The 22,339-nt window shown below is 38.7% G+C and overlaps 1 long non-coding RNA gene across 1 annotated transcript; it reads right to left on the bottom strand.

Moving 5' to 3' along the window:
- Positions 1 to 4,909: 4,909 nt before the first annotated feature.
- On the bottom strand, positions 4,910 to 13,505 carry LOC135578340 (uncharacterized). The gene is made up of 3 exons (XR_010469852.1): positions 13,190 to 13,505; positions 12,344 to 12,470; positions 4,910 to 4,987 (listed from the first exon to the last, which is right to left on the bottom strand). It is a non-coding gene; the product is annotated as an uncharacterized LOC135578340 (long non-coding RNA).
- Between the last annotated feature and the right edge of the window lie 8,834 nt (positions 13,506 to 22,339).

Below are 22,339 nucleotides of genomic sequence, written 5' to 3'. Positions count from 1 at the left end.
TCGTTATAGAACTTGGGATGGTCTGTTCTTCACCAGGACTACTGACATCCAATGGGATGCACCTCTCGCAGAAGGGGAAAAGGGATTTTGCTCACAGGCTAGCAGGGCCGATTGACAGGACTTTAAACTAGATTGGAAGGGGGTAGGGGACAGTACCAGGCTAGTCAATGATGAGCAATGGGATGGTATATGAAAGCTCAAGAAGCTGAGTGACAGTGAGATTATTCAGACTGTACCACGAGATGAAGGGCACAAGAACACTTGAAGTGCTTCTACACTAATGCATGCAGCATGAGGAAAAAGCAAGATGAACTAGAAGCCTTGGCCTAGTCCCAGGGATACGATATAATTGGCATTAGTGAAACCTGGTAGGATGATTTCTGTGACTGGTGTGCTATGACGGATGGTTACAGGCTCTTCACAAGAGATAAGTAGGGCAGGAGAAATGGGGGAGTAGCACTGTATGTAGCCAAGGGACTGGCATGCTTGGAGCTGGTAGCTGGTGATGGCAAAGTTGAGAGTCTCCAGGTAAGGATTAAGGGACAGACAAAGCAGATGTCATCATGGGAGCAGAGGCCACCCAGCCAGGACAATGACACTGAGAAGTTATTCTTTAAGGAACTAAGGGAAGCCTCTAAGTCATCTGCTCTTGTTCTTATGGGCAACTTCAACTTGCCAGATATCAAGATGAGAAGAAGTTTTTGAAAGTGGTGGGGTCCATCAGTGCTGGTCACTTTTCACATACCACTTCCTAAAAGCACAGGACCAGGCAATTCCAAAATATCAAAAATCTAGCAGGTGAGGCAAAAAGCCAGCTTGGATGAGCAAGGATCTTCTTCTTGAACTATGGCAATAAAAGAAAATATATGGTCAGTGGAAGCAAGGTCAGGCATTATAGGAGAACTACAGAGATGCTGCTCACCACAGTAGGGAGGAAATTTGTGTGGTCAAAGCTCAACTTGAGTTGAAGGTGGCCAGTACCATGAAGGACAATAAAAGGGCTTTTTAAAATGTGTTAATGGCAAAAGGCAAACCAGAAATAACATTGGCCAATTACTTGATGAGCATGGTCAACTCATAAACAGGGACATAGACAAAGCCGAGATGTTTAACGCTTTCTTCACTTCATTCTTCAACACTGAAGATGGACGCAAGGGCCCCCATAGCCCTGGGATAGAGAATCGTGGTTGCAAGAACAATAAACCCCCAGTCAATCCGGAACTTGTGCAGGGTTTGCTGCTCCAGCTAGATCCCTACCAGTAGATGAGGCCTGATGGGATTCATTCAAGGGTGCATAAAGAGCAGCCTAATGTTGTAGCAAGCCCTCTCTCCATGATTTTTCAGTGCTCCTGGGAATCTGGACAGCTCCCAGTTGACTGGAAGACGGCGCACGTTGTCCCAATCTACAAGAAGAGCAACAGGGACAACCCTGGCAACTACTGGCCTGTCAGCATCAATTCTGTGCTTGGCAAAATTATGGAGAGTGGGGAGTTATCCTGGGAGTTACTGAAAAACACCTGAAAGACAACGCGGTCATTGGTTCCAGCCAGCATGGGTTCACGAGGGGAAAGTCTCACTTGACCAACCTAATTTTGTTCTACAACAAGGTTACCCACCTAGTTGACCAAGGGAAGCCTGTCAACGTGATCTTTTTGGATTTCAGTAAAGCCTTCTATACTGTCTCTCACAGTATCCTCCTGGACAAGATAGCCAGCATACAGCTGGGTAAACACACAATGCAGTGGGTGAGAAACTGGCTGATGAGTCAGGCTCAGAGCGTTCTACTAAAGGCAGTTATGTCATGCTGGCAACCAGTCACTAGCATGGTTCCATAGGTGTCCATCTTAGGGCCAGCACTAATTAAATGACTTAGACTCAGGACTTGAGGGATTGCTTAATAAGTTTGCTGATGACACAGCATTAGGGTGAGCTGTCAACACTCTTGAGGGAAGAGAGGCCCTGCAAAGGGATCTGGACAAATTGGAGAACTGGGTAATCACCAACCGCATGAAGTTTAACAAGGGAAAGTGCTGGGTTTTGCACCTGGGAAATGGCACACTGGCTGCAGGCTGTGGGAGGTGGGGTTGTTGAGTCTGGAGAAGAGAAGGCAATAAGGGAAACCTTATTGCAGCCTTTCAGTATATAAAAGGTGCTTATAAAAAAGATGGAGGCAGACTTGTTGCCAGGGCCTGTAGTAACAGCACAAGGGCCAATAGTTTTGAAGTGAAAGAGGTAGATTTAAATTGGATGTCATGAAGAATTTTTTACTCTTAGGGTGGTGAGGCATTGGAACAGGTTGCCAGAGAAGCTGTGGGTGCCCCATCATTGGAAATGTTGAAGGTCAGATTGGGTGGAGCTCTGAGAAACTTGATCTAGTGAAAGATGTCCCTGCCCATGGCAGAAGGGTTGGAGTAGATGATCTTTAAAGGTCCCTTCCAACTCAAAGTATTCTATCATTCAGTGATCCTATGAGTAGAGGAGTCTTCTTCAGAAGTTTCCCTTGGTTAATAAGGATCTTGTTTCTGAGACATGTTATGAGTTCTGTGCATGTGCAAAAGCACGGATACCACTAAAGACAGGAGCAGCTAGCTTGGGCATCCAGGTAGAGCAGTTATCGAAGCAAACAGTGCTAGGAGTGGCTAGCTGGACTAGCTATTGAGGCAATATCAGCAGACGGAGAGACTGTGTAGGTAGAATATTAGCAGTTAGCATGACTTAGCAGCTAGCACAACCAGTTAGTTAGAAAGGTGGAAGACAGTTTGTCGATGCCTTTCTGTCCACCAAGACAGGTGACAGAGCAATGGAGCCTGGAAAAAACAAATGGTGAACTAGGGAGGTCTAATAGGACATGGAAAGTTATCAGCTGTTCCAATAGTTGTTTTATCAGCAATACAGATTAGGAAGTTGTCAGGAAATTTAATGTTGATGGACTTTATTAAAGAAACAGTCAATGCATATTACATCATTTAACTTTCTATTGTATTTATTTAAGGGAACTACTGCTTTTTGAATCACTTTTGCAAATAAGCAACATTAACTAAGCACTGCACCAGCTTATGTTAATTTTACCAGGTTTCTGGGTTTACACCACTGATTATAAATGATCCCTCATAATTGAATCTGTATTTTTTGTTGACAGTTACCATCCAGCAGAACGGCAGCACATATTCTTTCTTTATTATCACTTATTCAAGCCATATATATTTGGGCTTTTTAGACATTTTTCTCATTTTAATTCCACCAAATGGCATATAAGTTATTCTGCTTTTCATATGTTCCTCACTCATAATGTTTCCTTCACTCTGGTAAGACAGCGAGTACATAATGAACAGCCTGTAAGAAGTTGTGTCTCACTGTGGCTGTTAGAGATGAACTATCCCTTCCACATCTCGCAATAAAGAGAATTAATCTGTCTTCATTCAGACATGTATAAATCAACAATGACTCATCTGGTCTCTGCAGAATAACAGGTACATAACCAGTGAAGTTATGTTCAAAATCAACCCCCAGATTTGATAGATACACTCTAAAATTTTTATGGACTCCTTACCTGATGCTAAATAAGAGTGAAAATAGAGTCTCACAGTTCATCTTACGAAAAAAAAGGCATGCTGCTGAGGGTAAAGAAAAACTAATAATAAGAAATTTTTACTCCCACAGTAGTTGTCCATTACGGAATTCCCCACATCTTCCTCTGAAATTTTTTTAGAGTGACTGCAGAGTATGAATATAAGACTGTGTCAACTACCAGTATTATCCTCCTGTAGTCACAAGCTTCACGTTGCATTATAACATTGGCAGTTTCAAATATTAATAGTTTCCACAATTTTTCCATATTTCAGGAAATCACACACATGGTCTTGCTATTCCTCAGGTTTGTAACCTATTTACCTATACTATACTGGTGTTTTGGTGTTTGTTTTTTTGGTTTGTTTGTTTGTTTGTTTTGTTTTGTTTTGTTTCTAACTACTACTGTACTTTTTCTTTAGTATCTCTAAACCTACTCAAAATGCCTTTTCTAAAAATTTTCACTACCATGTGCTTCACCTCAGTCTGTATAGAATTAATAAATACACTAAGGCTTTTAATAACATTTTGTCATATTAATGTTTATGTACAAATGAAGAGAGATTTATGTGGATCATAACATACCTCTTCTATGTGTGTTGTTGACAACAGTCAGTAGCATAATTTTTTCAGTCCTAGTCCAATTAGTCTGAGATGGTCCTTGGACTGGAGTAGCTTTCAACTACAGCTCTCTATAAACTTTCTTTTACTTTCTGTTTGCACAGTTCCTGTCACCATAATGTGTTAATCCTAAGTGATAGAGAAGGGGTTTACTTACAGATAAATAGGTCTATATATTTTATTTTTTCTTCATTTTGTAAAAATTTAATGCACCAGAATGAGACATGTAAGCCTTAATAAATCATCTCCATATAAGTGTGTCTGTGTATGTGTATGTATGAATGTGTGCTTATGTTTGTTAAGTAAGAGCAATGCTTAAAGCTCACCACAGATATTATGAGAACAATTAATTCAATAACATTATATTTCACCTTCTTTTAAATTTTATGTTCAAATGCCCCTTTTTGTATTCTCAGTTGCATGTCTATCTATTGTACTGTTTTTATGGCTGTGCATTTACCTGTAAGAGACAACCCTAAGCTTTGATGCAGTTACGAGTTAAAATATAAAACCTTATTACCAGAAGTACACTCTAATCAACAACTACAGACAATAAAAAACCCATTTGTTTTCAAAGAGGATTTGTAATTGGAAAATCAATAGAACAGTGACAGACACTGTATAAAAAAGAGCCTTCAAGTATGAAATGAATCCACTACTTCACTCCTGTTGACTCTTTACTGTATCCCTACAGTATGTACTAGTCATTCCCAAGACTTATCTGTTTCTTTTAAAGAAGGTGCACTTTGTGGGTCTTGAATTGATTGATGTCTTGGTTCAATTTCAAGTTTAAAAAAATCTGAAATAAATAGTCATTTATCTATAAACTATGAAACACTAGCAATAAAAACCATCTTGGATCTACTATCCAAAATCTAAAAGCAAGCAAGAGTCCTAGAGAAAATACTGAATGCATCTACATATGTTCATTCCTCAGTGGGAGATGGAGGAGGAAGTCTCCTGGAATATGGTCAAATCTGCATTTCTAGGTTGTGCCCATGAGTGATAGAACCAAAGGTTCTTGCTAAGTGGTATGCTGATTTATTTCTGCTTCTATGTAAGTTCAGTTTTAAGTTACTGTACCTTTTGTAGTGAGTGATGCTAGAAACATAACATTAGTTATTTGGCTAAACTGATAGTTAGAATAAAAAGGTCTGGTTTTTATTTTTGGCAAGATTTCTTTCCTGTTTTCAGGAAGTACCTTCCACTAATAGGATTTTTGCAAACACTGATTCTTTACATTAGGAGAACGTTCCTGGTACTTAAATAACACTATTTAAGTTCCCAGCTCCAAGGTTTCATGCAAGGTCTTGGAATGTAGCTTGAACATTCAGAGATATTAAGTTGCCTTGCTTCTGTGGTTGCGACGTTGCATTTTCCTACTTCATGGAGTGCTGCAGATGGATAAATATTCTAAATATTACTAGGTTTCTTTTACAAAATTTTCTGATATAGTAACAGGCCCCTAAAATATATGTAATGTTTCATGCAAAGGATGTTAGATAAAAAGTGGAAGTCTGAATATAAAGTCTGAATAAAAGGAATGCAACATCCATAAACTATGAAATAATGAAGAGGGCATTTGAGAGCACTGGGGCAGACAGTAGATTGTTTCATTTGTCCTCATAGACACAAGGAACTGCAATGACTGGCCAGCTCGCTTTGACATATACAGTTATCGAGCTGGAAATTCCTGAAAACTTAGGAGTTGAAGCTATTTACCCTGACTCCTACTGAGAGTAAAAGGAATAAACTTAGTAGTTTTTCCTATATTCCTAGAGAATCATGTTATTAGTGAAAATGTATATTTTGCCTGCTTTATTTCTGATGCATGCAACAAAGGGCTGAGTGGGAGAGCATTATTAAGCGTTATGTGCTTCAGAATAGAATCGAGATGTGTGATTATGGAGAAAAGTGTAGGCAGCACTTGGTTTTGTCAAAGTGGTGGAAAAAAGTGAAAGAAATCTGTTTGAAGGTATGTGGTATGAATAAGGGGAATGGGAGACTGATGATAAGTGAGAGAAGTAGGGAGAGAATGACAGAAGATTACAGGAGCATAGCCATCAGCTGGGATTTTATTGTGGAATTCATAATATTCTTTACTTGATTTAAAGAAACCATAGCAATTTCTGATTTTTTCCCTTTGATCTTCAATCAGACAATTTTGTATTTATACAAGTGGTTGTCATCACTCATTACAATCACAGTACTGAAAGCAGCAGAATCTTTCTATAAGAAGGCTGAGGTGGCCACTTATATTTTGCAAGTGAAAGTGAGGCTGTCCAGATACTAATCTCATATCCCTTTTAATGGAGTAGAAGCAAGTCTGTCATAATGGATGACATAACTCCTTTGCCATTTTGTCAGCTAGGCAAGGAATAGAAATATATGGAGATGTCAAGAACTACATGACAGCAGGCTGAGTATCGTGGCAAGAAAACTCCCTGAAGCATGCAGGCAGTATTAGAGAGGATGAGGTCTACAGCAGTAGGCCAAGATTGATGGGAGGAAAGCACCTCTCAGAGATGTATGCAATGCACATTCATATCTAAGTAGTTTATCTAGCAAAGGAAATATCTGGAAATTACCTAAGAAAAAACTGCCAAAAAAAAGGGCTTTGGAAAAACATGGAAAGAAGGAAAGAAATATAGGAATAGGAACAGGAGGTAAAAGACGTAGGTAGATGGGAAGGTTGCCTTCCCTATCCAAGCAAAAAAGGATATACAGTAGCACAGAATAATGTGTCAATAATAATAATAATAATAATAATAATAATAATAATAATAATAAATACTACTACTACTACTACTCCTAAAGCATGGTCATCTCAAAACTGCAAATAGGGAGTCCTGAGGCATTTTTGAGTTGGCTTGGGTTTTTATGTTTTTTTTTGTTTGTTTGGTTGGTTTTTGTTTTTTGTTGTTTTTTGTTTTGTTTTGTTTTGTTCTCATGTTTCATTTTTTTTTTCTCAAAATACTAGCTATTTAACATTTATTTAACATAAATAAGTGTTTGCATAAAAAAATTAAGGCTATCAGCTTTCTTCAAACAACTAATAGAAACAAAATAAAGAAAACACTAGCACTGTCTTTGCAGTTGGAGCTCATTCTCCTACTATAAATTAAGAACAAGAGAAACTTGACCTAGTCATTCAATCATAGAATATACTTTGGTGACACTAGTAATAGAAGTGACAGATGAGGTCACAGTCCTCTAATTTTCTCAGTTTATAAATTAGCTATGGTGGGAAACTGATGTAGCTCATAAAAGCTTCATACAACATGTTATTAAAGCTGCGGAATTTGCCACCTGGACGATAAGTCTTATGGATTCAGCAAGCAGTGGAAAGAAAATCTATCAGATCAGAGATCAGATCAGAGACAAACATGTTGCTCCTAGATTAGAAAATACTTATTCCAAAGTTGGAAGCTGGGGGATTATTTGGAGAAATACATTAATATGCTGCTCCTCTCTTCAAAGTCCTGTTTTCTTTTCTAAGTATCCATTACCAGCTACTATTAGGAATGGGATACTGTGACAGATAGGTTTATTATATTACTCAGATAATATTTTTATTTTCCTCTTCCAGACAGAAACTGAAAATAACTTACTTAAAAGAATGAAACTATAATCACACTCCTCTATTATTATTTTCTTATATTTTCTTATATTTAGTAAATCTGTGCTACAGTCAAGATATTCCTGACTTAGATACTGATCTCTAATAAGGATAATTGAGATTTTATAGAAAAGACTAACTTTACATTACTTAAGGATTCAAAGGCCTTATGAATGGAAATGCATTTTCTGAAATAACTCAAAAGCAAATTTACACTACAGATGTATCAAACAGTTATAAGGTGTCAGTAAATAAAATCATAAGCTTTCTGCTGCTTATATGTTGATAGATCAGATTGTCTGTAAATTACTTTTTGAAAGAATGGTTCCGTAACATTTTTTTTTACAAAAACAGTGTTCCTAACAGTCTCTTTGGCAGCTGTTATACAATAACGGGATGTTATTTTTATACGAGTATAGGATCATAAGCTTGCAAGTGGCTTTAATGACAGCTGACTATATATCTACGATCTTATGATGCCCTCATGCTGCCATTGCTGTCATTGCTGGCACTGCTTCTTTAGAAAATCCCAGAATTACCATAATAATAATTCATGCTTAGTATTCCTATATATATTTGTTCAGTGTGAAACTTAAATTACTTTATATCCAGGCTTTTTATATCTGTGGTGTTTTGAAAGGGCTTAGAGAGTCTCTTAATGGACTTCATGATCATGTCATACTGGGCAAATCCTAGACAAATATTATTTTGGCTGTGTCTTTTATATTTATTAAGAGAAGATTACATTCCATATAAAGGTTGATACTTATCTCAGCCTAACAGATTTCTTTGTTTCAGAGTTCTCTGGAGAGAAGAGGAAGGTACTAGTAATGTCTGAATAAATTTACTAAAAATGTAGTATTTTTTAATATAGTTTTTCAGGGAGGAATATTTCTGAGCTGAATGCAATGTATTGCAAGCCACTTTATGTCTCATCTGTCTTTCTGAGAACAGAGACATTTAAATATTGGATCATGAAATTATTCCTTTAGCATTAATGATTTCTTAATTCTGCTGAACTACTTCACTACAGTAAGAGGCAATATCTTTAGAAGAAGATATTGCATAAATAGCTAGCTGACATGCAAGAAAAATAGTTTTTGTCCAATCTGGCATAGTCAGAAGAACCTAGTGACTTTTTGATAGCAGAGGTTTTCATAATACTATCCTGCTATAGTTATTTGACTTTGGTATAGTATAATTGATCTACCATGAATTGTATGATTCCATGACGTAAAAAAATCCAAAACACTTTTGTATTGCTTAGTTAGATTGCTGGATTTTAAGCAGAGATGTAGGGGAATCAAATCTTCCTTTCTCACTGACATTTAGACAAATGTCTATGTTTCTTTTCCCATTAAGAGCATTCAGTTTGAACCTTGGAGCTTTCAGTTATACAAGGAAGCCCATAGTATTTCAAGGGGATATACTGAAGTACACACACACACACATATATGTATAGAAATTTATGAATATATCTATGCAGGTGTGTTCTTGTATGTGTGTAGCTAAGTCTCATTTAGCTGGGAAAGTCAAGTATTAAAAGATCAAGAAATCAGTTTATAATTTACCTTGTAACTAGAGTCATTCTAGTACAAAGTCAAACTGGGCTTATATTTGGGTATTTGCAAGTGTGATCAAAACCAATTTCAAGTGAAACAAATGAAATTAAAAAATGAAGAAAGATGTTCCTACATCAGCAAATCTGAACATATAGATTTTCTTAATGCAAGCGCTTTTCAGTTTTAACCTTTCAGTTTAAAAACTATTAGACCCCTCTACTCTCATGCTACAATGCTGGTAAGCTCAGCGGAAATGAATAAAATTAGTATACTATGTTATACTGTTTTGTTTTGTTTTGTTTTAAACTTTAGCTTTTCACTAAAGACATATTTATTGAAATATTTGAATTAAAATAGAACAGAAGTAAAACTGAAATTCAGTTAACTCTGAACAAAACCATTTGGACACTGCATCAAAAAAAAAAAATAAAAATCCTGAAGCAAAAAAGGAATACAAATGGAATGGTAAGAATGTGTAAAAGAAAAAGTCTCTGTAGTAGTTCCTATAAATCCTTCCCTTACTGGAGTGTCACATACACAATGTACATTGGCAAGGTGATGCTGACAGGGCTGGGTATCCACCAGTACGTGGTTTCCTATTGTGAGGATGGTAAAACAGGATTGAGCTTTGCCTGTTCTATGTCTATAGGGAGCTCTTTTCTCCAAGCAGCTATTTATAGCATTCCTTTATTCAGTTTATGTTTGCTGACTAGTGCAAAGGATCTGAATGGGGCAATCTCCAGTACAACTTCCAGCCAATAGCTTTGGAATAAGCTGAGCTTACCTGACCTGTACAGGTCAAAAGGAGCTCAGGTGACTGAGGATTCACATTTGCTGAATACATAAAAGCCAAAGCTTCTTCAGTATTTAAACCAAAAATATATGGCCATGTTATATTTTAAGAAGGGAAACAGGGACATCTTTAAGCTTAGGTAGAATTTAAACTATCTTGAAAAAATCTGTCTCAGGCATATGTGTTAGCTGAGTTTTGGGGTAAGAGATCAGGAAAATTTGGGTAAACTTCTTACCATGTATAGTTACAGAGTGAATGAACTTAAATAGCATGAGCTATGTCATCTCATATTGTGGTATCACATGACAAATGTCAGTTATAGCATACTTCCTAAAAGCTTTTAGCTAATTTATGGGTATTATCTACAAAGCCTGACGTAGTCAGCCGGAACTCGCGAGTTCAACAGTGCAGTAATATTGTGCTTAGATTTTTAAGGAGGAATTATAGATACATGGATTTAAATCAAAAGATTCAACAATTATTTAGTCTTCTCACTGGTGCATAAATCTGGACGCACACAATCTGGTGCATACATAAATCTGGTGCATACATTAATCTGGTTCATACAATGAACTTTGCCTACCAGTCTCAACCCATTCCAATCTGAATGAATATTTAACAGACTTGATCAATCTCCGTATTCTCCCATATTAGTTTGACTATATCATGGTATCACGCCCAGGGTAATGTTATTTTGTTTTAAACTTTAGCTTTTCACTAAAGACATATTTATTGAAATATTATTTTTGTGATAAATAAGATTTTTGTGGAAGATGTGGCTTTTTGGGTAAATTAGAAGTATAAAGCCTATTACACAAACTGTGTCATTTATAGTACAGATATGTGAAAACATAGATGATCTTTGTAATTTTCAGTTTAATTCACTACATATCACAGAATCATGGAATCACCGAATGGTTGGGGTTGGACCTCTGGAGATCCTCTAGTCCTACTAAAGTATGTTCACCAGAAGCAGTTCACAGGAATGCATCCAGGTTAATTTTTAATATCTCTAGAGAGGAGACTCCACAATGTCTCTGGGCAGTCTGTTCCAGTGCTCTGTCACCGTCAGAGTAAAGAAGTTTCTCCTCATATTCAGATGGAACCCCCTATGCTTCAGCCTGTGCCCGTTGCCCCTCAACCTGTTGCTGGGCACCACTGAAAAACGTCTGGCCCCATCTTCTTGACAGCCACTCTTCAGATATTTATAAGTATTGATGAGATCCCCACTCAGCCTTCACTTCCCCAGGCTGAACAGACCCAGCTCTCTCATTCCTTCCTCATTACAAAGATGCTCCAGACCCCTAATCACCTTTCAAGTCCTCCACTGGAATCCCTCCAGTAATTGTTTGTCCTTCTTATACTGAGGAGCCCAGAACTGGACACGGTACTCCAGATGCATCCTCACCAGGGCAGAGTAGAGGGGGAGGATAACCTCTTCTTAATGCACTCCAGGATACCATTTGCCTTCTTGGCTGCAAGGGCACATCGCTGACTCATGGTCAACATATTGTCAACCAGAACTCCCAGATCCCTCTCTGCAATGCTGTATTCTGGCAGGTCAACCCCTAGCCTGTACTGGTGCATCTAGTTATTCCTCCCCAGGTGCAGGACCCTACACTTGCCCTTGTTGAATTTCATCAGGTTTTTCTCTGCAAAGTCCTCCAGCCTGTCCGGGTCAGGCTGAATAGCAGTATAGCCTTCTGGTGAATCAAATCATCCTCCCAGTTCAGTATCATCAACAAACTTGCTGAGGATACTCTCAGTCTCTTCATTCAGGTCATTGATGAATAGGTTGAACAGGACTGGACCTCGTACTGACAGCCGAGGAACCCAGCTAACTACAGGCCTCTCACTAGACTCTGCACCATTGATCACAACCCTCTGAGTTCTGCCATCCAGACAGTTCTTGATCCACCTCACTGTGCATTCATTCAGACTGCATCTCCTGAGCTTGCCTATGAGGAGGTAATGAGAGACAGAGTCAAAAGCCTTGCTGAAGTCAAGGCAGACAACATCCGCAGCTCTCCCCTTGTCCACCAAGCCAGTCATACATTCATAGAAGACTATAAGGCGGGTCAAACATGATTTCCACTTGGTGAATGCATGCTGACTACTCCTGATAACTTTAACTTCCTCCACATGCTTGGAGATGACATCCAGAACAAGTTGCTCTATTACCTTTCCAGAGATGGAGGTGAAGCTGACTGGCCTGTAGTTTCCTGGGTCATCCTTCTTGGCATTCTTGAAGACTAGAGTCATGCTGGCTTTCTTCCAGTCTTCAGGCACCTCTCCTGTTCACCACAACCTTTCAAAGATGATAAAGAGTGGCTTAGCAATAACAACTGCCAGCTCTCTCAGCACTCATGAGTGCATACCATTGAGGCCCATGGATTTTGCAGATGTCCAGTATGCTTAAATGATCTGTTCCTCCTTTGCTTAAATGACCTGTTCCTCCTTAAACAAGGGAAAGCCTTCCTTTTGCCAGACTTTCTTTCCTGCTTCTAGGGTCTGGGATTCCTGAGGGTTGGTCTTAGTGGTAAAGAGGAAAGTAAAGAGGGCATTTAGTAACTCTGTCTTCTCTGTATCATATGCCACTAGGGGACCCTCCTCATTCGGCAGTGGACATATATTTTCCCTAACCTTCCTTTTGCTGCTGTTATACTTGAAGAAGCCCTTCTTGTTGTCCCTGACATCCTTGGCCAGTTTTAATTCCAAGTGGAGCTTGGCCTTCCTCACTGCATTCCTGAATACTCTAACAGCTCCCTTATACTCCTCCCAGGTGGTCTGTTCCTTTTTCTACATTACATAAACATCCTTCTTCCACCTGAGCTTTGACAGGAGCTCCTTACTCCTGGCTGCATGCTGGCCTCCTAATCCCTTTACTTCATTTTTTTGCTTCCCTACACAAATTCCATGAAATATTTTTATCTCATTGAATCTTCTACAAGTTTGTTCGCTCAGCTGGAAATCCAAGCTGGAAAACTACATCCAAAACTACAAAGATGCCCACATAGAATAACTCACCTACTTGACTTGCTCCACTCACTGTTGTTAATAGGTGTCTTCATCTGAGCTGGTCATTTTAGTCTTTCATTGTAGTCAGCGCAGGAAACCAGTACTTTCAGAGCAGACCTGTTCCCCATCAAAAGCCCATCAAAGGAGACAAAGTGCTCCATTCACTTGCCCACATACATGTATCTACTTCTTATTGAAACACCCTAGAACATCCTTACAGATTGAGAGATACTGCATTCAGTGTCTGAGACAAAATCAGGAGTGCTGTGTCCAGGTCTGGAGTCCAGAGTACAGGAAAGTCTTGTTAACTGTTAATACATAATAATTTAACAAAAAAAAAAAATCTATCAAGAAAGAGTGACACCTTCTTGCATTCTCTGTTTCCCATAATACACTTGATTACAGCTTTCACATTGCAAATTATCTCTTGAAATCAAGAAGAAAATTAACCTATTCAGTAAGAACAAGACCATTCAATTTACTCTGTTTTATGTGGTAATAGTCTCTAGACACATCTATTAGACAAATCCCAAAATGTAAATGAGAAATTACCTGGTTTACGAATGCATAAGGGATTTAAGCATCAAGCATTAATTCTATAATTTTGACAGGCTTCAATACTTCTGGATATATTTAGACAACTATATGACTTCATCTGTAGAAACACAGGTGAAGAGCTTCCCACCAAACTGAAGTCCAGCTTTTAGAAGTTGGGTGAATGTCAGCAGTACTTTTATGTTGAACACAGTTGCTTCATTTGGTGTCATGGTTTATATATATATATATATATATATATATACATATATTTTTTTTTTTTTAATTTTCTGTACAGGATTTACAAAGTTGTCTGAACTATAGGCACCAGAATTTTGTTTGCAACACTATCCTTTTATTTTTTTTTTCTTTCTTTTCTTTTTTTACCTACTTAAAAATTTTAAGATCTTCTTGTAAAGATGTCAGCAAAACAGTACTCCATCTGCCTAGTATTGTCTTTCAGATTTGGATTTTATCTCTGGTTTCCATTTATATCTTAAAATTTTCTCAATGCAACTGAATGAAAACAAGCCTCAAAGAATTTCATTTTGACTCCAAAATTAGGATATTTGATTACATAAGCCTTGATTTTACTGTAAAATGCTTATGAGGTAAAATTCAACTTACAGTTTTTCCTGATATACAAAGAAAAGCATTAATTAATTCTTCTTGAATGCATCTGATATTTGTTCTATAATCAAACTTGTTTAGTGTTGCAATTAGAAGGAAAATGTCAGAAGTAACCAGAAGATATGTTTAGGATCCTCTGAGGAATCTTAAGAATCTCTGAACAAATGTATTGGGTTTGTAGGGTAAGGTTTTGGTAGTGGGGGGAGACAGGGGTGGCTTCTGTGGGAAGATGCCTGAAACTTTCCTGTGTCTGACAGAGCCACTTCCAGACAGCTCCAAGACAGACCTGCTGTTGGCCAAGGCTGAGCCCATCAGTGATGGAGGTAGCACTGCTGTGATTACACATTTAAGAAGGGGAAAAAATGTTGCACAACAGCAGCCAGAAGAGAGGAATGAGAATATGTGTGAGAAACAACTCTGCAGACAGCAGAATCAGGGAAGAAGGAGAGGGAGGAGGTACTCCAGGCACCAGAGCAGAGATGCCCTTGCAGTTCATGGCAAAGAACATGGTGAAGCAGGTTGGACCATTGTAGTCCATAGAGGTCCACGGTGGAGCAGATATCCACCCTGCAGCCCATGGAGGACACCATGCCAGAGCAGGGGGATGCGTCCTGAAAAAGCTGTGACCCCATGAGGTACCCATGCTGGAGCAGGCTCCTGGCAGGAGCTATGAACCCATGGAGCAAGGACCTCACACAGAAACAGGTCTTCTGGCAGGATCTATGGCCCTGCAGGGGACCCATGCTGGAGCAGTCTGCTCCTGAAGGACTGCACCACAGGGGAAGGACCCATGCTGGCACAATTAATGAAGAACTGCAGCCTGTGAGAAAGGCCTACATTCAAGAAGTTCAGTAAGGAGTGTCTTCCATGCGTGGGACTCCATGCTGGAGCAGGGGAGGAGTGTGAGGAGGAAGAAGTGACAGAGATGTCTGATGAACAGACCATAACCCGAAATTCCCATCCCTCTGCATTGTTTGAGAAGGCAGAGAAACTGAGAGTGAAGTTGGGCCCAAGAAGAGAAGGCTGAGAAGAAGGTGTTTTAAGATTTGTTTTTATTGCTCATTACTCTACTCTGATTTGATTGGCAATAAGTTAAATTAATTTCCCGAAGTTGAGTCTGTTTTGCCTGTGATGGTAATTGCTGAGTGATCTCTCCCTGTCCTTATCTCACCACAAGAGGCTTTCATCGTATTTTCTGTCCCTCTGTCCAGTTCAGGAGGGGGAGTGACAGAGCAGCTTGGTGGGAACCTGGTGGACAGCCAAAGTTAACCCACTGCAGCAAACCAAGACATGTTCAGGCAACATGGTTCCAGTATAGGTTGGGAAATTACATATTAGAAAGCAGTGTAGAGGAAAGGGACCTGGGGGTCCTGGTGGACAACAGGATGACCATGAGCCAGCACTGTGCCCTTGTGGCCAGGAAGGCCAATGGCATCCTGGGGTGTATTAGAAAGGGGGTGTGTAGTAGATCGAGAGACGGCCTCCTTCCCCTCTACTCCGCCCTGGTGAGACCCCATCTGGAATATTGTGTCCAGTTCTGGGCCCCTCAGTTCCAGAAGGACAGGGAACTGCTGGAAAGGGTGCAGTGTAGGGCAACAAAGATGATTAAGGGAGTGGAGCACCTCCCTTATGAAGAAAGGCTGAGGGAGCTGGGTCTCTTTAGTTTGGAGGAGACTGAGGGGTGACCTTATTAATGTTTATAAATATATAAAGGGTGAGTGCCACAAGGACGAAGCCAGGCTCTTCTCGGTGGCAAACAATGATAGGACAAGAGGTAATGGGATCAAGCTGGAACACAAGCGGTTCCACTTAAATTTGAGAAGAAACTTCTTCTCAGTGAGGGTGACAGAGCACTGGAACAGGCTGCCCAGGGAGGTTGTGGAGTCTCCTTCTCTGGAGACATTCAAAACCCGCCTGGACATGTTCCTGTGTGACCTCACCTAGGCGTTCCTGCTCCAGCAGTGGGATTGGACTAGATGATCTTTTGAGGTCCCTTCCAATCCCAAACATACTGTGATACTGTGTGATACTGTGAACATGTTGAGTGTATCCTGTCTTACTGCAGAAAGTGTTATCGCATTTAAAGTATATATCTGTATTAAAGTATATATCTGTATATAAATTATCTCCAGAAAGCTCAAAAGAACACTGCTCTTCAAAAAGTTCAGATTGAGTCTAACTGAAGATCAGTCCAATTCTCTGGACAACTGTCCAAATTGGATATTGGAATGATCAGACATTCTTAATGCTTTTCATGAAATAGCCTCAGTATATAAAAAGAACACAGGATTTTTCAGCAGACATAAATCTATTTTTCCTATGCTTCGAGCAGATACTGTTTAATCTGCTCACACTTCCACTAGACTACGTGCTGCTGAGTGAACACGGTAACCACAGCCTTGAGCATGAGCTAGTGGCTTTGAAGGTGAGCCAATTCATGCTGCAGGTGAAGATTAATAAGTGAGATTTGCATAGCTACATTAACAGGGGTTCTGGTTGGTTTCAACCATCAACAGCCATACTAAGGAAACATATCTTAAAATTTTAGAGAATAAACCTCTTTCATCAGTTTTTCTTCTACACAGGAGGAAGTCTTCTGTACCATGACTGATATTAAATCAGTCCACCATTTTTTTGTTTTTCCAGAAAAGGGTAAAATGAGAAACTGGAGCCAACAAAATGTAATTAAAACTGCATGTGTTTATAGTGTATATACCATTCTTCAGATCCTACAGATTGTGATATTGTGCACAGCTTTCTGTGAACAAATGGAGAACTGAGTGAGGCATACTGTTAAGATTTAAAGGTCAAGCCCTAGACTAATTATTAACAAGACATTGAAAGCCTAACTTCAGTTCTGTTTGTTGCACTTGCTTGTCAAATTATGTTCCATTTTTAAGATCCCCAAAATTTTCATGGTGATGTTTCCTGCAGAAGTATGCTCACTATATGTTACAACATATACTTTGCATTCTGTCTTCAGGAAGCACACAGTAAGTTACAATATCTTCCTTGCACACTGCTTTCAGAACTGCATTATTTTTCTTGCTGTACAAGACCTTCAAATGCAATTCATTCTTAATTTAACTGGTTGAATAGTTTTAATGCTCTGACTAGTGAAAGCCCCTGTGAACAGAATCCTGTGGGATAAAATAAAGAAATTCAGGATATATTATTTATTCTATAATTCACACAATTAAACATTTATGTATCTGTGCATCCTTGTCACTGAAATGTCAAAAAAGTTTTTTTTCCCAGATAGCATTACCATTTTTCAAATTTAATTTGATTATGGAAACCCATAAAATATTATTCATAGACAGATTTGGACCATCTTTTTGATTTTCAAATTATAGTCAGCTGTGCCATCAACAGATAAAAGGCCTCTAGATATCTCTTGGAAGTTCTGTGTAACTGTAATCTTAGCTGACATTTGACAGATTCTCTGTCAGATTTCGATGTTTTATTTTTCCCCTCTGAGGTTATTTTTAAAGTGTGGCAATGAAAACTCTGCACTGTATAGAAAGCTTATTTGTAACTGGCATGGTGCCACAACAACATACGGAGGTGCAGAACATATTGCAATATTCCACAAATGTGAAGCACTTATTAGAATGAATCTTATCACAAATATGATTTAGCAATGGTCTGCTTTTCACAGTGTAAGATTCCATTTTAGTTCTATATACAAAAAATATGCTAATAAATATCTAATTACTGTATGAGTATTAAATTTTGTTACAAGTTTGAATGTGATGTCTATTGAGATTTCCATGAATATAGTATGCATATACAGATAAATTTACCTAAATCCCTTCTATCCACTTGTGTGCCAGACAGAGATTGTCTGCCTACCTCTCTAGGCTCCATTACCTTGAAAACATTAAAATTAATTAGATAACTTTCTGTTTAGCTTGAAAGTTTCACAGGTATTTAGAAACTCCTATTCTAAGGTGATAGATATCTTTCCTCTATTTTCCAGTCTATTATATTAAATATTTTGGTCAATAAGCCTAGTTAATTTGTCAGAGTGCCACCAAATCATAATACTTATCTGGACTGTGAGAGACAAGCTGTTAAACTCTATGTAAAGGATATGCTCCATAGTGGTTGTCCAACTATCATTCATCACAGCATTCTCCACCCTGATGTTCTTACAGAAGCCAAGTGACTGACCAGACCAGTATGCTGGGAAGCTAAGACAGGACTCATTGACCACACACAGATTTCACTGTACGGGGTTCAGGTGCCCAGGTGCTCTCAGCAGGGAGGCTGCAGGGGTGGCCTCTGTGAGGAACAGTCAGTTGCAGCAATGAAGCCGCTGCAGGACACAGCTGAGCCCAGCAGACAAGATGGTGGCACCTCAGGGAAAACATTTAAGAAATGGCAAACACTGCAGGGCAGTGAGGAGTACAGATATCTGTCTGTGGGCAGCTGAAAGGCATTGAAAATTAAGGACTAAAGTTGAGACCAGGAAAAGGCAGGGGAAAAAGTGTTGTTTCACTCTTTTGCCTTTGTTTCTCACTGCTCAAATCTATTTTAATATGTGATAAATTAAATTACTTTTCCTCCAAAAAAGTCTCTGTTGCCCACAATGGCAACTGGCAAATGATCTCTGTGTTTTTATCTCAACCCACAAGCTTTTTCATCTTATTTTCTTCCTCTGCTTTGTTGACAATTGAGAAGGTGGGTGGGTGGGCACACAGACATTAGCCAGGGTTAACCCTCCATCATCAGTAGAACAGATATCTATGCTTAAAACAGTTATTTTAGTCTCCCTTCACTCTGAGAAGAGACAGTGAGGCATTTATAAGGTACTGAGATGTGTTTCACCTTATTTTAACATTGGTTGGATAGACCGCTTCCTAAAAGTACTTTTTTTTTTTTTTGTATTCGTTGGCTATAAAAGAAAGCCGAGGATTACTAGCTCCAATTTCAGATGCAGACTCTTCCATGAAAAGCTTGGAGTCTTGTTGCCCCATGAAGTATGAATTCATGAATAGCCCCCATATTCTACTTCCATATCAAAGCCACATCACATTATTTGCAACATGGCCATGTGGCCACAAGTGATGTTGGGCGAGTAAGGGAGGAAAATGAGGCAAAGCTGTCACCTCTAGGTTATCATTGGCTTCAGCTGAAGTCCTGGACTTCAGTACTGTATGTCAGAGCCCTGCATCCTGTGCTGGGGGCTCAGCTGCTTGTGCTAAAACCATGTCTGATCTAGTGCTGCTGCATGGGCTTGGACCAGACTGCAGTGAAGAAAGTTTTGTGGGAAAAAGTTCTGAGAATCACAGAATCACAGAATGTTAGGGATTGGAAGGGACCTCAAAAGATCATCTAGTCCAATCCCCCTGCCAGAGCAGGAACACTTAGATAAGGTTACACAGGAAGGCATCCAGGCAGCTCTTGAATGCCTCCAGAGTAGGAGACTCCACAACCTCCCTGGGCAGCCTGTTCCAGAGTTCTGTTACCCTCACTGAGAAGTAAGGATCTTACTCCTCTTAGCTGCATTCAAGTTCAGGCACTGTCCTTAGCTGTGTTATTGTAGCAGATATGCCTGTGACTGTCTATGTATTGTATTTGTCCTGGTTCTGCTCTTGACCCACTGACCTGACTTCCTGTCTTGATCCTCAGATCTGCTTCATTGCCATGGACTTTTCTGGCCATCTGGCCTTTTGGCTGATCTAAGTTACTGTTACCAGTCTTTCTCAGTGACTCTTGCTTAGGGTCTGTGGGACTGCAGTGCTTCTCAAGGGCACTGTCCTTCCTACCTTGGGCCACCCTTGGCTCATCCACCCTTACAGAGCAGCCCACACTAGTTGCTCCCCAACCCTGGGATGGGGATCTTCAGAAACTGATGTTAATCTCTCACAAAGTCTTTTGCTGTATATGCTGTTGTCTGTGTGAGTGTCTATAGTTATAAATAAACAGCAGTTAGGGATAAATCCCTGATTCAGAGGTCTGATGGCACATCAGGCTGCAGTCTGTACTGCTTAGAGAGAGCTCCCTTTAGAGCAGATTTTTTTTCTTTTTTTGGACAAAGCTGGTTAAAACAAGGACTAAACTAGGAGTTAAGTGATGGAAATAATCAGGAATACAAAGATTGCTCTCCCTAGTCCTCTTGTATCTATCAGTAAACACACACATTTCCCCAATACAAGGCAGATTGAACCCCAAACACATGGAGGTTCTTAACAATTCCCACCTGTTTTCAAAACCCTTAGTGTGAGGAGACCTATGTCTAATTATAGCTGTGTGGATTATGCTCTGGAGGCATAAAAATAGTAAGGTCCTAGTATATTGATTATTATTTGTCATTGTAGGTATGTATTGATTGTATAGGGAATGATAATTATTAGGAGAGCCTCATTGTTTTTACTCTTTCTCTGAGCCAAATTAACTTCCTCTTCTCTAGTGCCATGCAGATAAATGAAATGTATTGCCTTGGCAGACTATTGTTTTAGAAGCTTAAGTTTCACTGCCTTTAAGTCAGTGTTATAACAGATTAGCGGTAATTCTGACAGATACAGAAATAGATTCCAGTGCACCACAGAAGTTTGTATTTCGTGTTTCAAATATGTAAATAGTCAGACTCTGGTAAATAGCAAACACCTCTTGTATTACAATGTATTTCATTACAGTAAGCTCAACATTATAACATGTTATAATTATAAAATAAGTAGACTTGAATTTGGGAATAAGAGTAAATAACTAATCAATAATAAAATCTTATTAGAATTTTGATCAAAGAAGAGAATTAAATAATCATTTAGGCTTATGTTTTTGATACTAGAAAAACATTTCTTGAACTTTTTTTTTTCATCTGAACCAGAAGTACTGGAATTTAGTGTAACCTTGAAAAAATACAATCTGAAATAGGCAATTATCATTTGTATGACTTTGTTTTAATTTCATAGTTGCATATCTAATATGTTTCCTCTGTTGCATACATTTATCTAAGACAATATTATTTCTAGATGAATTAGGATACTTTTATTCCATAAACATAAAAGGATTATAAGAATTCCAGTGACCAGGGCAAATTTATTGGAGATGCAACAAGTATCTTACTCACTTATTATATTAATCTAAAAATCTAAGAGAATCCTGCATCAATCTTTAAAAAATAAATTAGTGACAAAATAAGGTAATTAAAAAAATATGGGTTACAGTCTCCTCCTACAGGGTCGTCTTTTTTTTTTTTTTTTCAGGCATCTTTAGAGTAAGTACAGATATTTTTCAAAGCATATATACAGAGCATACATAGCATACAGCATGCACAGGTTTTTGTTTGTTTATTTTGTTACATTTTATTTTTCTCTAGTATGGCTGAACTAAGTTTGCAGTGCACATAACCAGATTTCTGATCACAAGCAGTGGAATTTCTGGGCTCTCAGTTATAATATAGTCAATAAATTTCTATCAATAGCACTGTTTGACTGAAAATGCCAGTTTCTCAAAGTTGTATTTTTTTATAGAAATGTATCAGCTTCAACAAAACTTTTAACAATTCTTGAGGTGGAAATTTTCGTTAAAGTCAGAGAAAAAATGAACTACTCCTGTAGCAGATACTATATTGGTATAGAGACCAAATCTTGAAAATTGTGGAAAGAAATTAAATTATGTCATTCCTAATTCAAAACCAGGACACGTCCCTAGGTCCTCCATATGGCACTTGAGCAACACAGTTACAAAATTTCCATTTTTTTTTTGTTTGGTTTGGTTTTTGTTTTTAGTAATTTTACTTCTCCCTGGCAATTTTATTTTATTTCTGCCTTCAAAAATGAAAGAAAATAGGACAGAGAGAATAAAAGTCCTGAAGTTTTCTCTGTAATTAGCAAAGGATGAGAAGCTTTTCTATACACAAAACACTTAAATTAGATGCCTGTTCTGAGTATCTCTTTAGAGGAATCCATCTTTCTGCATTGCCTGTATGAGAGTCAATGCAGACTAGCCTTCTAATTTAGGTACATATATTTGGGATTTATCTGC

Source organism: Columba livia, chromosome 1, assembly GCF_036013475.1.
Source record: "Columba livia isolate bColLiv1 breed racing homer chromosome 1, bColLiv1.pat.W.v2, whole genome shotgun sequence".
NCBI classification, from domain to species: Eukaryota; Metazoa; Chordata; class Aves; order Columbiformes; family Columbidae; genus Columba; species Columba livia.
The sequence above is the reverse complement of the archived record's forward strand: the minus strand, read 5'-3'. Positions and strand labels throughout refer to the sequence as shown.